Genomic DNA, 26,770 nt, shown 5'->3' with positions numbered 1-26,770 from the left:
CTTAGGTATATTAACCATTCTCCAGGGCAGTCCCCATGCCCAAGAATAGTTGGCCATCACAGAAAAAAAAAAGTTGTAGTTTTTGTGGACTCTCTTTCATTAGGGCTTGTTTTGGCCTTTATTTTTTTCTTATTGGTCTTTGGTTTTGATATGTGATTTTGTGGGAAGGGTTGTGTATGGTTTTTGTTTTTTGTTTTGTTTATATTTTTGTTTCTAAATTTTTATTTTTTGTTTGTTAAAATAGAGAGAAAGAACATAAAGTTGGGTAGGTATCTGGGAAGGGTTAGGGGAGGGGAAATGATCAAAATACAATATATGAAGAAAACTAATTTCAACTTTTAAAAAAAATAATATATGGGGAAAGAGGGCCCACTTCCTTCAAGCACCACAATGAGGGGTGCTTCTGAATGCTTGAAGTATGATAGAAGGTACATCCCAGTTTTGGGGACTAGAATATTTTAAAGGAATAGCCAAGAATGCTTAGCCTTAAAAGAGAGAGAGAGAGAACATGTTTTGTAGTCACTGATGTTGTTTGCATTTGACATTCATCAGGCATTAAAGATTGATAAGCAAAAAAAGAACAGGAGATTAGCAAATCCCCACAAGTTTCTTTTTTCCACTTGGACTCTGTCCCACAACGTCAGAATCTCTGTGGGGACCATTGGCTACCATCAAGTGTCAGAGGCCAGAGTTAAGGAGGGAAAGAAAACTGGGCAAGTAGGAGTGGGGTGCTTGCAGAAACTCTCGGACTTTTGTGGGGTACTTAGCTGGCATAAGGCAATAAATCAAATGATGAATTTCATGGTGTTTGTGTTGTGACGCCCATCAATGGAGGACAAAGCAGTTTAACTCTTCAGGCCTTCTTCTCAAATCTCTGTAACAAAGAAGCAAGTCATAACCCCTACCTTCAATCCAAGGCCTTGGAAACACACACACACACACAGAGAGAGAGAGAGAGAGAGAGAGAGAGAGAGAGAGAGAGAGAGAGAGAGGGAGAGGGAGAGGGAGAGGGAGAGGGAGAGGGAGAGGGAGAGGGAGAGGGAGAGGGAGGGAGAGAGTGTGCACATTTCTGTATGCATTTATGAAGCTAGTTTTTAATCACTGTAGTTCCTTCTAAGTCAAAGGTATGGCTTGGACTTACATCGTCAGCAACCTAATGGAAGTGGCATGTAATTCATTTGTGAGTCCCCGGTGAAGTGTATGGGTAGGAGATTATGCACCTGTATTACATGGGCAATTAACCAGCTTTTCTGATCGAGGTAGTGACAGCTGCTAATCATGCCTCCTAACTCCCTCCCATTTTAAATTTACTATTATTACTCTTGCAGCAATTTTCTGATCTCTTTCCTTTCTAACGCTTTCATTTTGTTTTTCCTTCAGAAAACTGAACTCCTGACCCCTGCTGGAACGCTGCCTCCTCTGAAGTACAGGCTTCATTTCTTTTCCTCCTTCGTGTTTCCTGATTGGAGCTCCCTCTGCTGACCGAACAGACTTGCTTTCAAGGCAATATTTAGAAACTGTGTGGTCTACCCTCTTATTCGCTGTCGTAGTTTGCTCTCTATTGCTGTGATAAATGCCATAACAAAAGCAATATCATCATGACTCAGGGAGGAAAGGCATCTTACAGATTATGGTTCTTTATGAAGAGAAAAGAGGACAGAAATGGAAACAGAAGCCATAGGGGAAAGCTGCTTAATGGCTTGCCCTCCATGGCTTGCTCAGCTTTATAGAACCCAGCACCGCCAGCCCAGGCATGACATCATCCACAGTGGACTTCCTCATCAATCACAAATCAAGGAAATGCCCCCCCCAGCAACTTGCCTACAAGCCAATGTTATAGAGGCACATAGTTTTAAAAAATATACATAAAAATGAAAACCTTAGTATATACATTCCACTGAAATCATCTGTACCACATGGTTTTAATGTTCTCTCTCTACCTAGCTACTGACACATGACACATGGGGGACCCTAAAGATTCCAAGTGAACAAGTCTGAAAGAACACCTCAACACACACACACACACACACACACATTCTAGACAGTATTTGTGCTATGATGCTTTCTAGAATAAGTTCAAGGCCTGGTGAGGATGCCCAGTCAGGAACTACCCCATTCATAGTGTATGTGTTTTGCCCAGAGGTTTTGGTAGAGGCCTCCCTTCTTCATCCCTTACACCGCATCTTCCAGACCACAGTTCTTCAAATAGAGACTCTGCAAATGTCCTTTTGAAGGCAAACCCTGTCACCTGAAGCACATTGATTTGAACCAAGCTAATTTTTTTGAAAGCCCCTAAAAAAAAATAATTCCTGCTATAAAGAAGGATCAGCTGGCCTGCTTAGGGGACTCTTCCACCCCTGATGCCTGTGATCCTGTGATATGATCCAATCTGCCTTCATGGAGGGCTGTCTGCTGAGTTAATTGTATGCACTTCTTTGTGTTCTTCTCTTATGTTTATTTCATTGCAATATTTACAAAGGGACTTGCGAAATAAGTCACTATGCAAATGGGAGCGTGCATACAAGATCCTGAGGAATATTAAAATTCATTAACCTTATTTACATTTGAAGCATTATCATGTATATTTGAGCACAGTGCACCTGCCAGGAGGACATTAGGCCACATCAGCAGTCCACTGAATAATCTATTCACTGCCTTTAATTTCCTTGTCAAGTAAAGTAAAAACTTCCTTATTTTGGATGCATGCAGAAATCACTCCCAAGCTTCTCTAATCGCCACCAGTTCTTATTTCTAGAGGAGTCTAACACAAATTTCAAGTTGTCCATTGACATTTGAAAAATGAATTTCCCTGAAGAAAATTTCCCATCTTTATTAAATTTGAAGTACAATGTTTCTCTTATCACCCACTTGGAAATGAAGGAGACCAAACTCATGCTTTTGGATGCTGACAAAAGAGAAAAAAACAAGGGTTTGCCTGCCTGGAGCCCTCCCCCATCCAACCCAAGGAACTCCATTGTTTACAAAGAAGGAAAATAGATGGCTTGGAGATTTATGAAGGCAAAGGGAACATCCAATTTTTTTCTTTTGGGGGAGGGGGGAGGGAGTAGGGGTGAAGCAAGAAAATCTTCACAGTTACATTTAACATTCCCTAGAGTCACAGTTACATTTAACATTTTCTAGAGCTATGAGAATGATCTCTGTCACAACCCACCTGGCTTTGGATTGTAGAGTGGGGGGTGGAGGGAAAAAAAAGAGTGTGATCAATACGTGTTTTCTAACAGGATAAACCAAGTAAAGGGTGGGTTTTGATCAACCAATGCCTTCTTGGGTTTATTAATGCAAGTTAACAAGTTGGAGGAGATGGGCGACTAGCACAGGAAAGTGGAATTCTGTTGTTACTGTGATAAGAAGCAAAGATGCTGAGTGGTACCAGAGGAAACTGTTCCCAGAAATTGAGGGCAGCCAAGACACAAAGATTTTCTTAATAAATGACGGTGGACTTGTTCTCTGGGGGGTGTGTGTGTGTGTGTGTGATATAAATACCTCCCTCAACCCTTCACCCTCCATGAATTGTCAGTAAAGTCTACATGTCAGCTATGAGTTTTGTGAGCAGGTGATCCCAAGCATAGCGAGTTCCCATCAAGGCCCAGGTGCTGTGCCAGTCAGCTGCAAGGACTTATGGGGTTCTGTGAGAACAATAGACCCAGAGACTATGTGGTACTCCAGGAGGCTCCTTAAGTGTCATCTAACCCACAGGAATGGTGAGGTGGACTGGTGGGCTTCTTAAACCTTAACCTGAATCAGAAATGGGCAGAAGCTCTGACAACATCCCTGGTGACATATGGAAATGTGAGGAGACTCCATTGCTATTACTTGGGCACTTATCACTTAGAGCCTTTACCCAAGGTAGGGGTTCTCAATACTAGACATCACTGTAATTAACAATTGTCCATATTAGTTACTTTTTAATTGCTGTGACAAATGCCTGATAGAAGCAACTTAAGGGAGGAAATACTTAGACTTGTGGTTTGAGGGGTTGACCCTTTTTCTTTAGTGGCCCTGCTCCAGAGAGAAAACATAGATGCAGAAACATGAGGCAGATAGTTATATTGCATCTACATGCAAGAAGCAGACAGAAATGAATGCATGTATTCTTCAGACTTTCTTACTTGCCGCCTATTATTCTAGGTGGATCTTCTATCTTTCAACTAAATCTCTCACAGAAAATGCCCTCACAGACTTTCCTAGAGGTATGTCTTCTAGATGGTTCTAAATCTAGTCTAGCTGACAATGAAGATTAACAATCATGCCACAGGACAAGATAAACCAGTATCCTAGAAGTAGGAAACTAGGCCTTGACACTTTTCTAGAGCTCTGCAGCTAGTTGAGGGTAACGTCAGGATTGGGGGGCCCTGCTGTAAGGTAACAATCAAGATAAACTCTGGGAGAGCAAAAGTTGTGTTTCCTGACACCAAGAATTCAGGTGTAGAAATAGATAACAACAGCTTGTAGACACTGGTGGAATTACAGCATCACTGGCCCTATCTGGGCCCATGGCAGCAAGTGATCAAAAGTGAAGTGGTCCCCATGCCATTCAAAGAGGTTAAGAGCTACAAACAGACAAACACAATAGAGGGAAAGACCTAAAGAAGTGAATATTTATGTGTGCATGCAGATGACAGTTTGTGAGTGTGTGCAAGTGTTTGCATACGAGCGTGTGTGTGTGTGTGTGTGTGTGTGTGTGTGTGTGTGTGTGTGTGTTTGAATAGAATGGGAGCTAAGGCTTAGGGTGCATAACAAAGGAATGAGATGTGCCTCCACACTCTCTAGGATGTGCATGGAACCCTAGATCTCTTATCGAAAAAGTAGAGAACGAAGTTTAACAGATCAACCTTGGAGGAAGGATCTAGGTTGACAAAATGGGTGGATCTCTCTGAAGCAGGGCCACTAAAGAAAAACTTACTTGGGCAGAAAAATGAGATGAGATGCCTAGCCACCAAAGACAGACTCTATAAAGCAGTAATATAGTTGGAAGAATAGGGATTCACATTTAAAACGAACAAACGAAGTTTTCAAAAAAAAATCATCAAGCTCTTCACATTTTAATTTTTAGCACAGGAACAGGGAACTGAGACCAAACAAAATTGTACTTAAAATTGAATAAGTGACATTACAGACAGAAGTTCTACAAAAGGTAATAACAGGACTGAACCTTTAGTCCTGACTCACGACTTGCCTACTGCAGTTCCTGAGGGAGCCCTGCAGGTTTTAGTTTGAAAACCACTGGATAACCTTAAGTCTATCATCAACCTTCATTTTTCATTCAGAAGAGAAAATATAGAATTGTGGTACACTGACTGAACCCTAGGAAAATAAAAGGACAGGCTTTATTTTGATCTTTGAATTATAGGAGATGATGAAATATAAACTATGAGCATAATTCATGACAGTTTAAAGAGTAACATACGGTTAATACTACATGGTACTCTCTTGGTCAGTCAGTCAATTAGTGTATCTTCATATTTGGCCTTCATTCTATGTACAAGTCTACAGAGCTCAAGTCCATTACTATTCTTAGATTATTTTCTGTTTATTTATTTTCTTAAGGTGAAAGGAAGGTAGACCAGATGTACCTTTATGTCTTGGCTTCAAAATCAACCTGTTTGGAACTGGGTCCCATGGCATAAATGCTTTTACAACTACATGATTTGATGTTTAGATTTAAGACCTTATATCACTAACCAACAGAAGGTCTCTATAAAAAGGAAGCACATCAATGAAGAAAGACAATTCAGAATAGAAATATATGTAGGTAGCACATCTGGCCCAACATATGGGGAAAATAGAGATGCCCGTGTGGGACTGATTACCCCAAACAGACCCGCTTCCCTATGTCTTCCCTAATGTTTATAAAGCTATATCTTTAGTTTACCTCTAGCCATTGTTTCCACTTAGTGTATTTCTTTCCTCCTTACCTCAAATATTATTTTTAATGATTATCAGGTCTCCAACATAAAACTAGAATAGTCACCCTCACTCAATTCTTAGCCATTTTTTTCAGCTATACAAGATTTAAACTATATTGCTTCAGGATTATCAATTAAAACACTGAAAGGCGGGAATAGAATGAGAAGCCATGGTCCTTCTGGTACCTCCCACATGAATACCAGTCTGTTTCTCTTTAAACATATTTCTACAACCTTTGACATAAATTCTTTAAATATAATCATAGTAGCAATCCAGATGCTGATAAAGAGGTAAAAGTGGAAGTGTTTAAACTTTTATTATATATGTCATGTGTTTTTGTTAAACTCTACTTCATTTTTTATTGATTAGTTGACAACTTCATGCATGTATATACTATTTTCTCATTTTTCTCTCCCACACACTCCCTTGTATCTCCTCCCCAATTCTATCAAGACCATTCCCCATCCCTATAATCCTTTTACTAGATTCATGCCTTTTTGGGTTAGGTTTGTGAAACATTGAATTTCACTAGGGTCATCTCCATGGCCATTAGATTAAAATTATTTCTTATAGTCTATTGGCATCATCATTGGGTATACTACTGAAGGCAATGGCTGCCCCTTGCCCTGAATCTACCCATAGCAATTATTTTAGCAGTGAGGGGCAAGACCCCTTGGCTCCTCCTTTGTCCATGCTTGGCTGTTGATGGACCTATTCTCCTACAGATCCAGTTCAGCCATCCTGAGTTGCTGTGAGTTAATGATTGCAATGACTATGTGCTGTCCATAAGATGACATTTTACAGCCCTCCTCTCTATCTTCTGCTTTACATTGTTCCACTCCCTCTTCCATAATATTACTTAAGCTTTAGAGGAGGTGACATGACATGTTTTGATGTACACATAGTTTATGAAAGGTTATTACAGTATAAAAAAGAACATCTAACAGAACCACCCTATATATGTGTATATGTATCTGTGTGTGTGTGTGTGTGTGTATGAAAAGTTCTGAAAACCTATTTAATCAAAATTCCCCAGCACAGTAAAACACTAAGTTCAGCTCTGGTGCTGTGCATTGGATCTATAAATCAGATCATCCTACCCATCCACCACTTAGTCTCATGTAACCTACATCCTCCTCTTCCTCCCACCACCATAGTTACCATTACTAAACTCTGTATACTTGTTTTCTTATGCGTACGAGTGTATATGTATGTGGTATATGTGAACTATGTGTATGTGTGCACGTAACTGCAGGTACGTGCACTTCTATGCATACACATGAAAGTCATGGAACACTGGGTGTTCTGTCCTATTATTCTCTACTTTATTCCTTTGAGACTAGGTCTATCATTGAGCCAGGAATTAGACTGGCAGCCAGTAAGTCCCAATAATGCTCCATCCTCCCCGTTACTTTACCACCACCACCACCTCCACACTGCTACTGTAGTTACAGTAACTGCAGCCAACCCTGAGTTTTTACATAGATGCTAAGATCTGCATTCAGTTTCTCATGATTGTATAAGCACGCATGCCCACTGACTCTATTTCTCCAATCCTCCTTTTTATTTTTTTCAAGTTTAATGACATGCTTATGGTTATGCCACATGGGAAAGATCCAGGTAGACTTAAATATGTTCTTAAAAGAGACCACAGGGCTGGCTCAGTGGGTCAAGTCTGATTACTTATGTTTGAGCCCTGGCCTGGAACCCATATGGCAGAAGAAGAGAGCCAACTACAGCAGATTATCTCTACCTTCCACACATGTGCCATGGTGCACAATCAAACACATAAATAAATAAATGTAAAATCAATAATAATATATCACAAAGAATCAACATAAATTTATTTATAACTTACCACCCTGTTTTTTTTAACTAAGCCACATGATCCCCACACCTGACCACACCATAAACATACCCCAGAAAAAATTTCATATGATAAAATAGGATAATTTCATTTCTAAAAGCCAAATACTTTAAACAAAAGGTTAACCAAGCCCTACTGTGCATGCTATAGTTCAGGTAATAATTATTCTCTAGTGGAAGCTGCACCACCATCAGCATTCTCCTTCAGCAGGTACCTGTTCCCATCCTCTGGGACAGAATTATAACGTAGTCATGAAGCAGAGAAGATTTAAGTCAGTCTCTGGCAGGAAAAAAATCAAATCGGACTTAATTTAAAGGTAGGTACATTTCATTTTAAAGACCTTTTTTATGATGGGGGAGAAACAGGTCATTAATTTTGATAGCTTTTAGTATAAATAGATAAACAAAGCATATATATATATATATATATATATATATATATGCCTTTTTGAATATGTGATAGGTTTAGATGTAGAATTCAACTCTTATAAAATGTTTAAGCTAGAAAATCAACTCGCTAGAAAAATCTATTTTCTGTTTTCTGTGTTTTTCCTCTTATGTACTTATCTGATACTGATTATTTACAGTCTGGACTACCAGTGGCAATTCCTTATTTTTAACTTTGAAAAGTCCTTTTAAATTTTAGATAGATAGATAGATAGATAGATAGATAGATAGATAGATAGATTCATATATATAAATATATATAAATATATATCCATATATAATATAAATAAATTCATATATTCATATTCGTATATATTCATGTGTGTGTGTGTATGAATGAGTTGGTGAGCTCGTTGTAGAGTGAAAATGAATAAAGAGAGGTTGGTCGTTTCAGACTGAGGCTCCTGTCCATAAAACAGATTAACTCAGATTTAGAAATGTAATATTAGTGGTTCACCTCGGGCTCCTGGGAGGAAGGGACTACATCTTAGATGACAGATTGATTTGAAAAGCAGAATGTGAACTTCTTAATTTACCACTGCAGGACAGTCTCTCTGGAAATGATCACCAGGAGACAAGTCACAAATCAGGGAGATGTTGATTGCCTCAGATTTGGGGGAGGGGTGTGCTTTCAGTTCGCCTAACAGCCGGAAATTAGTCTACAGAGGCGATTCTCCATCATTAAGCTACATCGGACATACCTAGGGACTTGTTAAGACAGATATCTAAAGCCACCCCTAGCATTTCCTACTCGGTGGGTCTGTAATTGTGTCCAAGATCTGATATTTTTACAAATCCCCAAGTGAGATGTAAGCTTTGAGTCTCAGGCCCACAGTCCAGGGAACTGTATGAATCACGCTAATCCCGAAACAGACATTTTTCTCTGCATAAATTAATGTTGGTATGTAGAACTGAATCCATTTTCCTGAAGAAGTGGATTCAAAGACCTTTTACTTTCCCAGTAAGAATTCTTCATGAGTCAACTGGGGACAGCTTTACCTGCTGGCATAATTCTCAACAACTCACCATGCACTGTGTATGCTTTAGATTACACTTCTCAAGCAAAAGTAGTTGAAATGTTACTGTCTCACTGAGCACAGGTTCCAATCAATCTCCTAAATGTATGGCTCTGGTGTATATTTATTTTTGTTATTTCCACGCATTGAACAGTAAGGATTGTCAGTTTCCACCCCCATCTTCAGCCTTTTGTTAATTTCTGAATTTGGAAATGCCTCCTAGAATAGTAAGAATCACGTTAGTCTATAGTCAGCAACAACAAAAAAGAAACCCTTTACCCCCGGAAGCTCTCTTCCATGTGCATACTCTCCCAAGAAACCTGACCTAAATCATTCCAGAGTTACTCCAACTTTATAACCTGAAGGCCAAGATCTTGATCTTGCTTCCTACTCTGTCCTTCTGGGACTGTCACTGAATTTAGTCCACTTGCTCATTGCTTCACTGCAGGAAGGAGGATGCCGTGGTTCCCTGACTCTCCTCACCTTTACAGCCAGAAAGAGCCACAAAACTAGGAGGAGGAAACAGTGCCTGCATCAGAAGTCAAGAGCTTGCCATAAGGCCCTCGGTGTTAATCTACCTGGCTGACACTATAAAAAACAAACAAACATACAATCATTTCCAACAATCAAAAGGATGCACAGGTTTTAGGCATGAGTGTAACCGACCCTTTTCCCCCAAACTAGCATTCTATTACAGAAGATGGAGAGGGAGAGAGTCATTTCCAGCATGTACTTCAGCGGTAGGCTTGAATGGCCCAACACAGAGTTCAGGTCCTGCAGTGAAAGAGCATCAGAATGGTCCTGGGAGTGTCCAGCCTCATCAGCCACAACTGGACCTATCGTCCGAGAAAGCATGCACAGAAACAAACAAAACAAAATCATACCACCAAATATTCCTAAAGCCTTGCCTCAGGTAGGGAGGGCTCCAACAAGGGTATTCCATTTACTTCCCTTCCTATATACCATGAGGCTGACTAGAAAAGGAAGGAAGGACATGGCCTGCTGTTCCTTATCCTATCTTCATTTGCCACATTTGGGGAAGTTAGTGTCCATAGGAGAAGCAAAGATGTTGTGACGAGGCCACAATGGCATGGAGTTCCTGACCATGGCAGCAGTGATTCACTGTGCAGTCATTGTCTCCCTCTTCTCAAGAGAAAGCTGCCTCCTGGCCCATCACATCATAGTGGTGGACATTCTCAGCTGGTCCTGGCTCTCCTATGTCTCAGGGGAAACAAAAGCAATGCCTCCTCTGTGTCCCGTCTTTTCAGTGAGGTGGGAGAGTGGCGAGGAGAGTCACCACCCTTGTAGAACTGGTTTCTGATTCCAGCACATGCAAAACATGTTGACTGTCCTGGACAGCAAGCAGGAGAGTATCCGCCACCACTTAAAACTGGCATGCACGAGTTATGAGTTTCATCAGACAGCACCTCCTGTTACTCAAACTCTACCTTGGGTAATATACTTGGACCTTCTTCATCAAAGCCAGCAACATTTCTCCTTGAGGATTTGTCTTTGGAGAAAGACTGTCTCTCATCCCAAACCCTGTACTTCAGATCAGTCCCAGTATGCAGCCAGTCTTTTTTACAGAAGCTGAGGAAAGCTTTCTTGCTTATACAATAAAAGAGTTGGCAGGACCCAGGAAAAACAGCTCTTCTCTGTAGGAGAGAGTCGGAGTCTCAAATACACAGCAACTGAAGTAGACCCTGACTTCATTGGAATCCTCCTGACCACCAAGCTCACTCCACCGTGTACCTACAGTCGGCAAAGTTAGCCACAAAGGAGTCCATCTGGCTGAAGTTGAAACATGAAGAATATTATTTCAACCTTAAACTGCCAACGGAAAGACTCCTGATCAGGTTGCCTTGTGTATCTGGCACTCATACACACACACACACACACACACACACACACACACACACACACACCTGGAATTTGGCAGCAGTGGCTTCCAGAAGGCTGTGTTATGCCTTGGAACCGTCTTTTACCATGACTAACCAGTCCCAATTGAGTCTAGCACCCATCCTCTCATGTACAGACATAACCAACCCCCAAAGAGATCTTAGCCCAACATAGCCCAAGATGAAAGTGTACACATTTTGTTTTTATATAGTTTACATATAGTATAAAAAAAAGTCTCTTCCAGCCAGTGTTACATGTTAGTCCATTCCTTAATCTTTCTGAGTCCACCGAGATCTGTGATCTTTCTCTCTCTCTCTCTCTCTCTCTCTCTCTCTCTCTCTCTCTCTCTCTCTCTCTCTCTCTCTCTCTCCCTCTCTCTCTCTCTCTGCCTCACACACACACACACACACACACATATATATATATATATATATATATATATATATATATATATATATATACACACACATAAACATACACACACATCTGTGTCCATCAGGGTACCTGGCCCTGTGTTTTGAGCACTGTAGGTGTTCAACAAATATTTGCTAAATATATAAGTGGCTCATAATCCAAAGGCCATCTTGGGTATAATAACTGCTGGCTGATTATCTGTCAGTGCAATCTTTCCCACTACACCCTGTTCCAGAATTAGGATTAGAGACAGCCTCCCTGGGCACACGGAGGACCTCAGCCAAGAAAATCTTGGCCCTGATTTTAGCATCCAGCTTCCTTGGGACCTATGCTTGGAATGCTGACAGAGACTCTATACCAAGAATGGAGCCAAGCCATTGTCTGATGAGGCTCTCAAGGATGCTGGGAGAGGCGTGCCAGATTGGCGCAGCTGTTTGGATCCCTTCAAACCATCCTCTCCTTGATTTGTCAAGTCAATCACAGCTGCCCAAACCCTCCTCAAATTGGGGACTGAAGGCACTGCGGCACTGTCCCATTATCCCATTAGGAATACATCTATTCCTGTGGCCATTCCAGCAGGCACATGGAAGTACTCATCCATCACTCTTGAAGGTGCTATGTGAAGGCCTGCATATTCATCTCCATGTTTTGCTTTACCTTGAAAAGAAGCATAAAGCAACAGTTCCCAGCTATCATGAGAGAATCCTTGACAGGCTTGGATTCGATGGATTGTCTCCTTCAAACGCAAAGACAGGTTTCTGGACCCTCTCCTAGTCACTTCCTAGTGGCATAGGCACACATCTTTCCAGGAAGACCCTTGCTGGCAGTTTTGACAGGGCTGTGTTGTACCCCACAAACCTTTGATACTGCTCAGATTTTCTCTGGTTGATGCATCTGTGTCTGGAGTGAATGCTAAGAATGACAGAAACTTACTGTCTTCGCAGTTCTGATAACAAGATGCTGCAGAAGTCATCTAGTCTGGACTTAATTTAGGAGAGGCAGGATAATGACAGGAAGGAACATGAAGTCAGTTCCCTGTCTGGCTCTGGGTCTTGGTGACAGTAGGATGCTACCGGCAGGTATCTGGCACAATGATAGCAGGAGCCTATGGTATGCTATCAGCATGGGTTAGGTTAAAATGCCTTTCTAGTACTGGGGTGATACAAATATTTGCATCTGTCTGGAGTGCAGCTAAGGACTGGTTCTGATGCAGGCTGGAAACAGTCATTCTGGCAGCTTACCCTCTGGTTCCATACTGCGAGCCTCCCCAAAGATTCACTAAGCTACTCCCAACTAACATTGGGCCAACGTTTTGCTTAGTCATGCAGATAATGTCTATCACGACGAAGATCAGTGACTAGTGTGTGAAGTCCTTTTTCTTCAAAGGTCCTAACACAGCTCCTTGGTTCCTGATGAGTCTGAACTGATGTCCAGGGCACAACCATGAGGCCTCTGGGGGGCACACAGAGATTACTGAAGCCCCAGGGCACTCAGTGATGGAGGGGCAGAACAGAGTCACAGATCCAGGTCTTCTTGCTGAAGACCAAGCAGCCTTACACTGTGCTGTTACTCTCAACACAAAGAAACAAATCCCTCTGTGTTGTCAACCCGGCTCCAAATGCTGTAGTTTACATTCTCTTGGAGTAAGTTTAATACTATATTAAAAGTATGAGCTGTACTTCCTTACCCAACGAAACCCTTACGTGTCATTTCTTGTTGTCACACAATATAGATCATTACTAACACCACAGCTTAGCAGGCCACCCGTGACAAAACCCTAACAAAACTGTAATACCATTTCCATGTGTGGCTAATTGGCTACTCTGCAGTGTGATTCTGCATCTCTCCTCCCTCCCACAGAGTTGAAGTCTAACCAAGAATCAGTTGTATTTGCTCTGGAAGGCATTTTTGACCAGTGTATCTGTCACTCCAAATAAATGTGACTTAATAAAACATAAAGGGATTTTTTTAGGAGAGAAATATCTTTTTTTATTTTATTTTATCTTTTTTTTACAGTCCAGATTTAATCTCCCTCCTGGTCAATCCTCTGACTGTTCCACATCCCATAGAGCCTCCCACCCCCCACCCCTGTCTCCACAAGGATATCCTCACCCCCCCCAACCCCCACACCACAAGACCTCCCCACTCCCTGGGGCCTCCAGTCTCTTGAGGGTTAGGTACATCTTCTCTGACTAAGTCCAGAACCGGCAATCCTCTGCTGTATATGTGTTGGGGGCCTCATATTAGCTGGTGTATGCTGCCTGGTTGGTGGCCCAGAGTCTGAGAGACCTCAGGGGTCCAGATTAGTTGAGACTGCTGGTCCTCCTACAGGGTCACCTTCCTCCTGAGCTTTTTCCAGCTTTTCCCTAATTCATCCACAGGGGTCAGCAGTTTCTGTTCATTGGTTGATAAAGGGAATTTATTACTTCTAAAAGATTGAATAGAGGCAACCCTAACTTAAAATGAGTTGGTGGGGAGTCAAGAGGTTTTTACACAATGGCATTGCAAATGTCATAGATACAAAGGAAGACTTGGAACTCACATTCAATTGTGCTTAAATTCTCAATTCATATTCTCAGTCTAACTCTTCCAATTCTCTATTTAAAGGCACCTCCATTGGAAGTTATGGAAGATGCAGTATAAACATGTTATATGCCAGAAAGAAAGAAGAGTATCCAACCAGCAAAACAACACTTAGAACATGTCCAACCCTACATCATGATATTGAATGGCTGCTCATTCACATTTTATAAGGCATTTGATAACATGTGTAAGTCATTAGGCAGCCATTTATGTCACTCAGTTGACTTTCTCGCCCCCTTGTGGGTCTGGTCACATCACATAGGAGCCCAGCTACTCTGATTTCACGTGTAGTCACCCATCAGGTCATGGCATCTATCTGCTAGGAATGTTACAGTTGCATGCTAGCCCATGGTCCATCTCAGGATGCTATTAGTTTAACATTTATTTCTAGACCACATTCCATGACATTAACTCTTTCTCTTATTAGGAAGCAATTACTGTAAGAAATTTTTGAAACTCCACTGTCTTAAAGAAATCCTGGATTTTGCTTTAGCCTTCCTCTGTAGAAAGTCAACGCTACGTGAACTTCCACATTGTTCTACATCCACCAACTTTTAACCCTGAATTCGAGAACAGTGGCATCTTTGATGATCTGCTGCAGATCACGGCAATCACGTTAGGGCTTGGGTGAGAGCCTGATGATTTCTATACTAGTGTCTATTTGCCACACAAATATCTGATAGTTTGGAATCTTTTTCTAAAACAATATAATATCCATCAGTCTTTGTACACAATGTTGAGCACCTGTTGTACACCAGAAACTATTCTAGAACCTGGGCACACAATAATGAACAAAAGGCTGTCATGCTGAGGTGACAAGCAATGGGATTATTCATTCTTCTCACCACCCCTGAGCTACTGAAAAAAAGAAGTGGCACTTCCGTCATCCATGTAGTGTGGCCTCTAGAGAGTGTCCACAGGCAAAGAAAATGTCTACTAAGTGGACTTAAGTAAAATCAATTCCAATCAAATTCTTATTTTCAAAAAGAACATTCTCACAAAACTTGGTAGTTCTTTTCCATAATACTAGAGGTTCTGGTTGTTCCCTGTTTTTCTGAACTTAATTTGACAAATATAATGACCTCGTTTGAATTATGTCTCCACCCACCCATAGATAATCCTATATATCCCAAGAGGATTTTTGCCGAGGGAGTATTCCTTTTGTTTTGGAGTTCCTCTCAAATATCTATCAAACTTTAGAAAAGTGATTCAGAAAAATAACATCAGAGCTTCCAAACCAATTTTTAAACATGATTTTTTATTTCACACCGGAAATTTGGAAGCCAAATCCAAAGTAAGCAATGGGAACAAACCATAGAAAAAGGAAACCCCATCCAATCACAGCATGAAAGGGAGAGATGCTAACTTTACATAAGCATTTTGTAAACACCCTGTAGACATTTGTGCCCATTAACCTGAATCATTTGTCTTCTTTCTAACACAACTCCTAGAGGAACTTGATATTTAAAAATGCTATTTTTATTCTTTTGGCTCATAAATTATTTTAGCACAGAAATTTTAATTTAGGAAATATGTGACTGCCTCCATTGTGCCAGACTTTGTGCTAGTGACTCCAGGTGGCTCGGGGGCAGGACACCATCCAATCTTCACACTGACTTTTCCCCTCTGACAAACAGAAACAGATGTTCCCTTCCAACCCTCCTTCCACAGCCTCAACTTTTCGCAGCTTTGGAGAAGAAAGTTTGCCATGGAACATTCAGAACTCACTTCCCCGGAGCTCACAGATGGATATTATTTTCTGGAAACGGTAGAAGAAAGGGATCTTGCCTCAGTGAAATTGGATCATCTGTTTGGGCATGTTGTCTTGAGGAGCCCGTGACCTTGCAGTCTGCTTGTAGCACTGCAGACATGGTAACAGGAAGTGACAAGGAGGAAGAGGATGGCCTGGCCCTCTGCACCAAGCCTGTCCTTACTGGGCTCCCAGCCGGCTCACAAGTAGAGTAACTAAGATGATCTTGTCCACAGCCTGGAAACCTGACCTGGAAGCTTTCCCTGCTTTGATACATTAAAAGGGAGTTCAGTAGAGATCTTGGAGTTCTGACTCTCGGTGTCATTTGGGGGAAAAAAACAAAGGAGTGAACCTGATTTAAGCAATGCACTGGGATGGTAAGAGTGTGCCAGTGCCCGTTCCTCAGTTGTAACAACTGGACCACCCTGTTAGGCAGGTGGATAGTGGAGGATGTTATGTTATGTATTGTGGCAGGGATGAGAGCTGGGGTTAGGGAAGGAAGACACTTCATAAAATGTGAGAGAAATCTGTTCTTTCCAGCCAGTTTTGCTATGAACCTAAAATTGCCATAAAAACTTAAGTCTATTTTTAAAATACAATAATTTTCATGAATGTGTTCTTTAAACATATATTTAAGTAGTCACAGCAGCTTCAAAGCCTAATGTTCTTGGAGAAAACTGGGATGGGGCCAAGAGTTTCCCCTCTCTCCCTCCCTCTCTCTCATTCTTTCCTTCTTTCTTCCTTCCTTTCTTTGTTTCTTTCTTTCTTCCCTCCTCCATTTCTTCTTCTACTCCTTTCTTTTTGGTATGTGAGGGGTGTGTGTGTGTGTGTGTGTGTGTGTGTGTGTGTGTGTGTGTGAGTGTGTGCATGTGCTCATGCACGTGTGAGCATGCTCACTCAAGGATATAGAGGTCAGGGGTTGAAGCTGAAAATGCCTTCCTACTCTCAACTCCATTTTTCTTTTCTTTTTTTTTTTTTTTGAGACAGGATCTTTCTGTGAACCTGGTTCTCTCTGACCTAGGAAGGCTGGTTGCTCAGCAAGCCCGATGGATACCTCCTGTTTCAGCCTCCCCAGCAGTGATTGGCACTAACATGTGCCACTGCACCTGACTTCTCACCTGGGTGTTAGGATCCAAACTTAGGTCTCATACATCCACAGTAAGCACTTTACTCACAGAAATGTTCCCTCAGCCCAGCCCCAGTTTTCATCTTCAATTTCTTAAATTCATATAAAAATCAAGATGATAAATGGGAAAAATATGATGTATTTATCCAAGCAACTGAAAAATGTGTGGTCCCAGAATCAGACACAGAGGATGAGTGTCTGTTTACCTGAGCCTGTAGCATGCTCATCCGCTTTGTGACCTTGCAGTAACAAAAGAGCAGAAGATAGAACTACCCTTCTCTCTAAACAACTGCTAGTCAATCATTCATAAGAAGTCAAAAATACGATGCCAGGTGTGATAGCATATACGTGCATTCTCAGACTCGGGAAATGGGTCCAGGGACATAGAACATTCATGCCAGCCTCAGCAACAAATGAAGGTCAAGACCAAGCTGGGCTATATGAAACCCTATCTTTAGAAAGAAGGAGGAGAGAATGGAAGAGGAGGAGGGAAAGGAGGAGCAGGAGGATGAGGACAGAGGGAAATCAGAAGCTGTTATAGTTCCTTTCTTTGAAAAAACTAAAGGTAGAGGTCCCGTTGCGTATTCTTTCTCCTCCCCATCTGTACTGGCTCCCTAGATGGAGATGGCCTGTGTGACCACATTTGCTGCAAGGGATAATTTGCTGGCCCCAAAGGACTTTATGGAATCCTGAAAGAATATGTTATGAAATGGGCCCTGAACGAGGAGCATCTGTCTGCCCCAAGAATAATGCTTGTGGCAGAGAAATCACCATAAATGGCTTTAACAGAGACCGAATGCGTCCATTTCAATGCAAAGCTTTATCACCCACCAAGGGAATTTAGTGGGGAGAGGGGAAAAGAGGGGGAGTGAAGCCATTTCAGCAGGGCATGGTTCATAACTCTTTTATTAGGGCCAGCAGGTCAAGGTCCTGAATAGCTGTAAGGTGGAAAGGTAAAATCATTGTTAGCCAGATACATTCAAAGGATGCAAACAGAAAATTGAGAGAGAATAGTATCTGAAGGTTAGAGACATTATATTTTAAAGACAATTTGGAGAATTTGGAGGCAAAGGCTTACGTGACTTTTGCTTAATCAAATAGAATGTGGTTGGTTTCGTTTCATAATTAAAATGTCCTAGACAGCACTATGTTCTGATCCTGATAAATCCAAGATTTTCTTACTCTATTCAAAGAGAGGGGATGAAGGCACAAAAAAGAATTAGCATGTACTAGTAGCACTATAACAAACTTTTGTCACAGAAGAAATAAAGCCATCAGACAGGCTTGCTGCCTTGCTGCATATTGACAGACTCCACAACAAATCATTGGTAATTCAAGCCCATGTCTGCAAAGACTGCCTGCATGTATAAGGATTATATGTACCATATGGCAAGAAAATGCCTTCACACACTGGAAAAGGTACATTTTTCTCTACTCCTGAGATGGAAGCAATTCCATCATAAAACTGAGTGAATTAAATCACAGTGAAAGAAAATACAGCCATCTCCAGGAGGAATTTAGACACCCGATAGAGAGCCAGCTATGATCAGCTGGCAAGATGGCAGAGAATACCAATAGAAAACAAGCACTAGTGGTACCATCATCATCTGTGCAGTGTCCTGATATCAGCGAGATACTCTGGCTTGACTGTGATGCTCAACCACAGTAACTGCATCCCTTCTTCTCTGCCTCCGTTTGTGATTCTGTGGCAGTCAAGCTCAACCCACTCCACACAGGAGTTCTCATTCATTCAGGGTCTTCTGGACCAACTTGCATGTGCTGTGGTTTAAATGATGTTGAATAAATAGTACAATAAAATCAAATATGGCCTGGCGTATGAGAGAAACTGAGGCTTTTATCTTACTCTGTCTCCCACGCTATTCTTTTCAGATCTAATTGCAGACGGACAATTTCGATCTATAATAGTCTGAATGTTTCCTCAGCTGCAGCCCCATTTTTCTCATAATAAAAGAGCCACTGCTCTCATCCTCAGTATATACCATACTCAAGCATCCAAACCCTCCTATGAGTGATGGATTGAGACGCTAAAGGCATCAAAATCCTATAATTGAGCTGTCTGAACAATATCAAACACCCACAGAGAGGTGGAAAAAGAACTCAGAACTATCTCATCAGAAAGAATGCCTGTTTAATTGGGACCTACAACTTCCTTGCCTGAGTCTCAGCCTCTCAGCCACGAAGCCACTATACCAATGACTCTGAACTCTTCCCTATGCATTGGCCCCTGGTTCTGCCTGATTTAGTGAAGGGTCAATAAGTTGGCCAATGTTTGGTGCACCCTGTCTACTGTTTCTTATTTGAACATGTACCTTACACCGTTTGCCTCTTTGATCTTTGCAAACAAATCTGCATTTGTTGAATAGCAGTTCAACAAGGATCTCTAACTTCTACCACATCTGTTGTTTTGTGCCCTACCCCCCACCCCACCCCCAGGTCACCTTGCTGTCTTTCATTGAAGATGTCAACTATAATTTATCCCTTTTGCTAAGGCCACAGGAAACTAGGTCCCTCTGAAGCCTGTTAGAGCCTCACAAGCTGATTGCTGTTGCAATAAAACGTTGCCCACCATCAGCGCACTTCACCTCCTCCCTCCCTCCCCACCCCCCACTTTGAGCTGTCAATCATCGTAGGAGCACTTTTACTGCCTGCATGTTTCTGCTTATAATCAAGTCATTACAGCAAATGTTGCTTTTGTTAAAGAAAAGCCGGGCAGTTATAAATAGGTTTGAAGATGTGTTTTCTTCTAAGAATGACAGATTCTAATAAGTGTTCTTTTTCCTTACCACTTTGGAAGGGTCAACAAGAAAGGTTGAAGGTAGTATTTCTCTATGTTGTTTGGGGTACTGATTACCTAAACATACACAAATGTCAAGACTCAACAAACTCCACACTTATAATTGATAGATTTTTATTGAATTAACAGTATATTTCAAAACATTAATTATAAAAAGATAAGTATAGGGAGCAGAGACAAACAGATAAAAGAAGCAACTGTCCCCCACAAAGCCTAAATAATCCACATGGTCCACAAACATTCCTATTTTTCTAATTTTACATCTAGGATCAAATTAACTAAACTGAATATAATTTGGAGGTTTTGTTTCATTCAGAGATTGTGGATGCAAAATTCTAAAAGGTTGGCATGTCGTCTAAGACCTGCAAGAGTTTAATCACATAGCACAAATTATTACTTTGACATGGCCATAGGAAAAGCAAGCAGTCTGATCTCCCTCCCCCCCAACCCCCCCCACCCCCAGTATTCACATAGCTAAAGGCAAGAGGTTTTGTTTTCCAGGGAGAATTTCAAAAAAAATCAGCATCCTATATGAGTTCCTCTTAGCTTGTCATGGAAAATGATGCAGGTGTGCCTGGATTTGAAGAAATCCTAAACCCAGGGGTAGCAAGGAGCCTTGGGCCAAAAGTATGATATAAAAGACATAGGAGAAAAAACTTAAATTCTGTGTTCATAGGGTTTCTTCAATGTTTGTTTTCATCATTGAGGAAGGATGTCTTCAAGGTGAGAGTCAGGCTCAGCCTCTGCTTGTAAATAAAAATCACCTAACAAAGATGAGAGGAAGGAGAAAACAAGGTTGTTACAGGGCGTCATTTCTACCTGGTGGGAATACTAAGAAGAACGCTATTCTTGTCAAAGTGTGTACGCTATGTCAATCACATACCTTAGAAGTAGCAAGATACCAATTAAATAGAATATTGGAAAAGCTTGCATTTTCCTTGACAAGGGTAAATTGCTCAGTATAAACACTGAGAAGAACTGATGTGAACAAGAAAATAAAATCCAGTCTGGAATAAAGTCCATGCTCTGAATATTAGATGCCATGAAGCAAAGAATTCATGTTATGAAACATTCTGTATGTGGTCAAGCCTCAGTTATCCAAATTAATGGTATATAAGAATGAGATATAAATTCCAAATTAGGCAATCTAGAAACTTTTTTTTGCCAACATGATATTTTTATTGATTATTTGGGAATTTCACATTGTGTACCCCAATCGCGGTCACTTCCCAGGTCCACCCCCCCCCAAAATGTCTAATTTATGTTGCACATACTCCCAGTGGCCAGACCCTTAAAGAAAACTGAGTCCTGTCCCACCAGCTCACCCTAGAAGCCATCATTTGTGAAGAGTGGGGAAAGGGTTGTCTCAGAGCCATTTATGCCCCTCTTTCTCGACTGTGACTCTCCAGTCATGGATATGGCTGCAAAAGTAGTTTCCTTGCCCTTTATAGTCAGCGACAGAATGGACGACAGACATCCACAAGGTCTCCAGCCTCAGCATGTGCCACGGACCTCAGCGTGATCTCTATTGGTAGTAGACCACCATGTATACCAGTGCCGCCCTCATCGAAGCCTGGGCCATGGATGCCATTATAGCTCTTGACAGTAGCACAGGCTAAAGACATCAACATGGTCTCTAAGGCAACTTGGACCAAGGACATCAATATGGTCCCTGGTGGCAGACCCACCCGTGGACATCAGCGTGGCTTCAGGTCACAGCGCAGACCAAGGATATCTGCATGTCTTTGATGCCAACAGGGCTCAGATCAACACAGCCCCTGACTGCAGCTGCATGAAGGACTCCAACATGGCCTCAGGCAGCAGTACAAGCTATTCACATCGGTATGGCCCCAGCAGCAACCTCTTACCACAGACACTAAAACAGCCTCCTGCGGTAGCTCAGACTATGGCGGACTTCTACATGGCCCCTCTGGAAGCCCTGACCAAAACTTCAAGCTTCAACACAACAATCTGGGACAGCGGACCACAGATACCAACACGGCCTCATGGAGCAGCACGGACCATAGAGCTCTTTTGAGGGGGTCCAAGCCAAGAAATTGCACCACTCTATATTTCACATATCCTGTCATTGCTGGGAACTAGGGCTATCCTGTTGCTGGGCAGCGTGTTCCAGGCTGATTGCATAGGCTCCAGTCCACTGCTGCATAACCTGCCAACCCTACTCCGCAATGACTTGTTCCCTGTCTCCTGCAGGCTTCTCTCCTGTGTGTCTCCACCATATCCAATTCTGCCTTTCTCTACCCTGCGTGCACGGCTCCGTTCCTCCCTCTTTCTTACCTCTCCATCATGTACGTTCACTTGTCACAGTGGCTTTGGAAACTGCCAGAGTTGTCACACAGGATACCCAAGCACCTTTGCATGCAGATATTCATGGCAAAGTGTCATTGATCTGGTTTAAGGTTTCTGGTTTGGGGCACACTGTAAATACTGGACCATCACAGAGACTTGTCTCGTTTATACTGCAGTTATCCAGAGTCAGGGTGATCTTGTAGCTAAGCAGGGTGTCAGGGGCAGCATCCTTGCCTGAGCTCCAGGCTGCTGTAAACTTCGTCTTCAGTATCTGCTACCCTGAGGTTCCGTGAACTTGACCTTCGTACTTGTAGCCTCCGGGCAGCACTTCTGCCCCATGTTCTCTATCTCCTAGTGGAGAAGGCAGTGCAGGCTGCAGCTGTAGCAGCTCCATGCTAGGGGCCGGCCACGAGGACTAGAACCAGCCCTACTCCCTGTAACATTTGGTTCTGGCAGAGCAGCTCCTCGGTGCCTTTCAGCAATTATAGACAGAATAAATGTTGGGGTGGACCGACCCAACAAGCTGGATCTGGGCCCGCATGGGCCTCTCCTGGGGTAAAAACAAATTTTTATAATTAATTTTAGAGGGCAGCTGCACACATGCACACACACACACACACACACACAGTCTTTTACATTCCCTTGGTCTTAACGTTTTTCACACCCAACCTATTGCTCACAATATGGATTCCAGATGAAGGGTGGACTCAAAGAAGCCAAGCTGCAAAGAATGTGCATGCGTAGCCCATGAGAATTCTCACTGCACTTTCAAACAGTGTTGAAAATTATGTTATGGAAGCTCAAATGGAGAATGCTTTTCCCTGTAGATGATGCTCCTTTACTGAGCCTCGTTAGCATAGGTAGTGTTGTTGTTAGGATTTAACAAACTGACCATTCTTCTCCTGTACATAGAAGGCATTTTTAAATCCATTACACTGAATCCTTAGCTTGTCGGTTCCTGGTAATTCAAAAGACTACTGCCTGGCTAGTCAAGTAGACTATATCCTTTTAATGATATAAAAGAATTCCCCTATATTAGTGATCTTTAGATTTACAAGCTCTGGGAAATATACAGTTCTCTTCCTAAATGATTAACTGCGTAATTTTAAGTACCCTATATTTTTAACATATTCCATTCAATATGTAGAAAACATGGGACAGAGTTTTCTGGGTATATCAACTCGGTCAGTCCTTGCTATAACTCCCCAGGGAATGTGTATCATCATATAACAAAGTAATTATAGTTCATAGATAATAACTAGTACAAAATTACATCACTAATGAACTCAAATTCAGCTCTTTTGGAAGCTCAAGTCTACACTATTGAAAGTGGCAGCTTAGATAATGGTTCTCAGCAGGATACTCATCTGGTAAATGAAAGCCCAGACCTTTCCATACACAGAGAAGACATTGTTATGTATCAGTATTGTTTCTTCACTTGGGGGGCTGATGAGTCAAGATCAGTGAAGAACCAGACAGATCAATAGTCTACCAGGCTTTAAACTCCACTGGCTGGCTGTACTGGCTAGTTTTGTGTCAACTTGATATGAGATAGTTATTTAGAAAGAAAGACTCTCAATCGGAAAAAACATGGCTCTATGAGGTTTGTCTATAGGCAAGTCCATAGTGCACTCTTTGAATTATTGATTGATGTGGGAGGATCAGGTTCCTGGCAGGTGGCCCTGGGTGCTATAAGAAAGCTGAGCAAGCCAGGAAGAAGCAAGCTCAAAGGAGAATTCTTCCATGGTCTCTGCATCAGCTCCTCCTTCCAGGTTCCCATTCTGTGTGAGTTCCTGCCCTGACAACATTTGATGATGAACTGTGGAATGGAAGTATAAGCAGAATAATTTTAGTCGTAGTTTCCTGTCACAGCAATAAAAACCCCAACTAAGACACTGGCCATATGAACTTGGGAATGGAACTTAACTGTTCTATGCTGCAGTTGCATCCATGAAAGGGGGACAATTAAGGCTCTAATACAAATTGCATCTGTGTATAACAATGATACCGTTAGCGCCTTTTAAAAAGTCTTTATCTTTCTGAGATGCACAATCATCTACATAGTCAATAATTTTTATGATGTCAAGATAGTGAGGATGCAGGGGTAAAGATAAAATTGTCAACAACTGAGTATAAGTATATGGAGATTTATATAATATACATACATAATTACTTCTTCTATAATATTCACAACAGAGCACCTCAGTGCTCTTTCTCTTTATCCGCTTGCCCTCACCTTGCTAGCACCTCCATTCCTTCACTGGTATTAAAGCCTAGTTCTTCAGAATTCTGATATACACTAAAGACCTGCTGAGACATCCAGCCTTGTAGAATGAGCAACTACGAATTCTTTGATGTTCCATTCACCATCAGCCATTGCCAGATTAGCTGGACCACAACCTGTAAGTCATTACAATACATTTCTTTTATATATATAGATTCATTCCATAAGTTCTGTTATTATTAAAAGCCCTGACTAATATATTAATATAGCATATATTAATTATACATAATGGGTTTTGTGATGACAATTTCATTCATGTATATAATGTATTTGAATGTCTTCACTTCCTGATTCTCTGTCCTGTGACCCTTCCTCTCCTACTAAGCTCATTTGTGTTTCATTTCTAAAGTGTATTTGTGGATCTCTTTATATCTATCTCATTTTATTTATAAGAATAAGCAATGAAAGATTTGTTTTCTGCATCTATAGTTGCCCTATAAGAAAAGGCACTGAGTCAGGTGATAGAGGTTAGTCCATCCTAGCACTCAGAAGACACTGGAAGGCAGATCTCTGAGTATAACACCAGCCTAGAGCACAGAATGAGGTCGGGATAGCCTGAGCCTACACAAAGGAACTCTGTCTCAAAAGACAAACAAACAAATGGAAAAAAGGGAAGAGAAGAGAAGAGAAGAGAAGAGAAGAGAAGAGAAGAGAAGAGAAGAGAAGAGAAGAGAAGAGAAGAGAAGAGAAGAGAAGAGAAAAAAGGAAAGGAAAGGAAAGGAAAGGAAAGGAAAGGAAAGGAAAGGAAAGGAAAGGAAAGGAAAGGAAAGGAAAGGAAAGGAAAGGAAAGGAAAGGAAAGGAAAGGAAAGGAAAGGAAAGGAAAGGAAAGGAAAGGAAAGGAAAGGAAAGGAAAGGAGGGAAGGGAAGGGAAGGGAAGGGAAGGGAAGGGAAGGGAAGGGAAGGGAAGGGAAGGGAAGGGAAGGGAAGGGAAGGGAAGGGAAGGGAAGGGAAGGGAAGGGAAGGGAAGGGAAGGGAAGGGAAGGGAAGGGAAGGGAAGGGAAGGGAAGGGAAGGAGGGAGGAAGGAAGGAAGAAAGGAAGGAAAAGAAAGCGGGCAGGCAGCAAGCACTGAAGTTACCCAAGGTACTCTTATCAAAAGCAATGAGTGTGGACTCCATTCTTCAGATAAATTGGCAATGTAAAGAATCTAAATTACTCTCTAGGTCCAATGAGCAAAAGGTCCCATATCCCATGACTAAAACATCACACTGAGGTTCACACACAATCTAAGTAAATTGAAGAAATTAGCATTTGAATAAATATTAAAATATTTGGGAGATGTTATATACTAGGAATGATCACAAGTGGCTTTACATATATTAATTCAGTTAATCTGCACAACATCCTAACCTATAAAGGAAGCATAACAATTCTATCCCTATTTTATATGTATAAAAATGTTGTCCAAGAGAGGCTAGGTAACCAAGACCTACCACATAAGACTAAATCCTCCTTCAACATAATTGGATCAAGAACTAAGGGGTTATGTCTTTACCAGGTTCACTGGTACTGGACTGGTAATATGTCCATCATCACTCAACCAGCCAATTAATGAGGAAACCCTCAAAGTCAAGTCTAATTCCAGAGCCCTCCTCACTAGTCCTCATGTTATCAATATGATTCAGTTAGGTTTCTAGGTTTGATCAAGTCCCCTGACTTTAGGACCTTCTGAATTCATCTCCAAAGGCTGGGGCATCTCTAGGTTCCAGCAATGATCATAAAGAGGCAAGAAAGACATCAGCAAATTCCAGAGGCAAGAAAGACATCAGCAAATTCCAGATCGAGATGCGGATGTTGTTTGACATAGCCCATGATTGTGTCTCAACATAGGCTGCCTGAGTGGCTGTCAGCCCTGACTGCACATTAGACTCACTGAGGGATCTCTGAGAAATTACCAGTGCCTAGTGCCACTCCCAGGCCCATGAAATCAGTTCATCTAGTGGTGGAGTCTGGACATGACAACTGTTTTGAGATCTCACTCATTAATTCTTTTGAATCTATTGTTGAGACCTCTGAATTAAAGATGTAGACATCCGTAGATCAGAATGAAGAGTTAGTGGAAGACATATAACCAAACCTTTTAGTAAATGCTCCAAACCAATGCTCTTCGTAGTACCATATTCTACATTTGTTTATTTCAATTTCGTTTGGAACAGGATCCTACTATATTGTCAAACTCCGAGGCTCAGGTGACCCTCCCACATCAGTCTCCCAAATAGCTGGGGCATCAGACTCAAGTGTTACTATGTCCAGCTTGCTCTGCATATTTCAAAATTAAACATGTAAAAATACTATTCTTAAATTTACAAGATTTATATACACCTATTTTTTTA

Source organism: Mus caroli, unplaced genomic scaffold (assembly GCF_978045245.1).
Source record: "Mus caroli unplaced genomic scaffold, Mus_caroli_1 scaffold_2, whole genome shotgun sequence".
NCBI lineage: Eukaryota > Metazoa > Chordata > Mammalia > Rodentia > Muridae > Mus > Mus caroli.
The sequence above is the reverse complement of the archived record's forward strand: the minus strand, read 5'-3'. Positions refer to the sequence as shown.